A 2,425-nucleotide genomic window follows, 5' to 3' on the forward strand; every position below is an offset into this window, starting at 1 on the left:
GAGCCAGTCTCACTTCCCATCAGTGAGATTCGTACACCATCCATTTCACCATGCACTGTGTTCAAGAAACGTTCAGGTTCAGATGTAGTACTGACATGGGTTAGTGGGAAACACTGGTGGTAAGTGGGTGGTGACAGGACAAAGGAGAATGGCTTTATACTGAGCCAGGGGAGGTTTGGGTTGGATGTGAGGAGGAAGTTTTTCATGCAGAGGGTGGTGAGGCAGTGGAACAGGTTGCCCAAGGAGGCTGTGGATGCCCCATCCCTGCAGGCATTCAAGGCCAGGCTGGATGTGGCTCTGGGCAGCCTGGGCTGCTGGTTGGCGACCTGCACACAGCAGGGGGTTGAGATGAGATGAGCACTGTGCTCCTTTACAACCCAGGCTGTTCTGAGATTCTATCATTGTCTGGAGCCTTAAAGCTCTGTGTTTTTCACATTGAAGACTTAAACAATTCACTTCAATGAAGGCAAAAAGCAGCAAAGATTTATTGCAAGCAAACCACGAACACGAAACGCACCTGAAATCACAGCCCTTTCTTCTCCAAAGCTGAAAACAAGGGGCCACCCCAGCCAGTGCCCACGTGCTCAGCCCTACGACCAGCCCTTGCAGGGAGGAGGAAGGGATATGCATGACGTTTTTCACACAGCTCAGAGCAGCTTTAAGAAAATCCTGAGTGATTTTGGTGCCCGTTTTACTGTGTTACAGAGGAACTCAGCTCCTCTCGGTTTGGGAGGAGCAGCGAGGAGCACTGTGAAACCCTGTGCATGGCACAAGCTCTCCAATTGGTTTTGGTTTCCTCCTTTCTGATTCAATATTCACGTGGGGGATCACAGCTAAGCTAGAAATCACCATCACACAGACATCCCCTCTGCAAGGCAGATCGCAGTGCAGCTGATGCCAGATGTGTGAGGGTAGGGTCAGTGCAAAGGTTGTGGCTCTGCTTCCTCCCACCTCTGCTTTTGTTTCGGTTCAGCCTCGAATGCCAAAGCTCTGGTTTCTGTTCCATGTCAGAGATTACAGCTGTTGATAGTGCTGGGCATGTTTCCACCAGGCACATCTGTTGCAGAGTGAAGATGAGCACCCACCAATCCTATTTTTACTCTTACTGAAAAGTTTTTTGAGTCATTTCACTGAAATTAAGTTTTAATTTAGAGCACAGCGTGTTCTTCTGTTGTGATGCATTTCCATGCTCCTCATTTGTCTCAGCAACCACAGCAGCTGCATTCACATCTAACACCACCACATCACCTGACTTTGCTCCTATAAGAAAGCAAAGAGTATTTCCAAAAAGTGGTGCATGGTTTGGACCTCTCCACATGCGCTTACATACATGGAGATAGCCATTATCATCATCATCATCATCATTATTATTATTATTATCATTATTGGCCAACAGCTTGTATTCCATAAGCTTTTTGCATTGAAACATGTACCCCAAACATCAAATATTTATGTCAAATTATAAAAAATAACAAGTTATTTATAAAAGGAAGCTGTTTTAAAATATTTAAATGCATTCATTATTAAGCAAGCCTTAAATAAGTCTTAAAATATTTAAACATGCTTAATATTAAAAGCTGGAAGGTGTAAATACGGAGAAAAGAAACAAATGGACCTCAGCTCTGTAAGGATGCGCAGAGCCAAACTTTGTGTCTGGCAGAGCAGAGCCTTTTGCTGAGTCCTCCTTCCCATTCCCACAGTGATTTCTGTCTGTTCTCAAACACTTGAGAGGTGGCAGAACTGGCCCTGCCATTCTCAATCATCCCTTCTTCTACAAGCACAGGAGCACAGCCTGCTCAGCAACTCATGACATTTGCCTGTGGATGGTGAAGGGCTGAAGTTCAGCCTCATTTCCCCCAAGGGATGAGGGGTGAAGCTGCAAAACTTCCTGCCAGTCTCACTGAGAGGTGGTTTCTCTGCAAACTACACAGAGGAAAATACATTTCCCACATGGAGAAGGAGCCCTACGAATCATTATGGTGATATTTTGGGGGAACGACAACAGCAGTGATGTACAGGGGAAACTACAGGCAGGGGCAGCAGAGAGAGGCAGGAAGGAGCCCCACCTGGACAGCTGCTGTCCTCCAGCACAGAGCAGTGCTTTTTGCTGTTTGTCCCCTTTTCTCACCAGATAAGCAGTTCAAGGAAAAGAGCCTTTTTTCCCAAGCAGGAGATAGAGAAAAGCTGCCTCATTTCCTTTCCATTTTGCCCTTATGTTATGCTTATCTTGGAAGCCTGAGGACAGCACGTTTGGATACAGATAGGACAAGGGGAATGGTTTTAAAGTGAGCCAGGGGAGGTTTGGGTTGGATGTGAGGAGGAAGTTTTTCATGCAGAGGGTGGTGAGGCAGTGGAACAGGTTGCCCAAGGAGGCTGTGGATGCCCCAACCCTGCAGGCATTCAAGGCCAGGGTGGATGGGGCTCT

General features: G+C 46.9%; 1 protein-coding gene across 2 annotated transcripts in view; it reads right to left on the reverse strand.

Annotated features, from left to right (window-relative positions):
• Positions 1-2,425, reverse strand: part of FCHSD2 (FCH and double SH3 domains 2) — a 569,931-nt gene that overhangs the window by 27,294 nt on the left and 540,212 nt on the right. The gene's annotated exons all lie outside the window — the stretch shown is intronic.

Source organism: Meleagris gallopavo, chromosome 1 (assembly GCF_000146605.3).
Source record: "Meleagris gallopavo isolate NT-WF06-2002-E0010 breed Aviagen turkey brand Nicholas breeding stock chromosome 1, Turkey_5.1, whole genome shotgun sequence".
NCBI classification, from domain to species: Eukaryota; Metazoa; Chordata; class Aves; order Galliformes; family Phasianidae; genus Meleagris; species Meleagris gallopavo.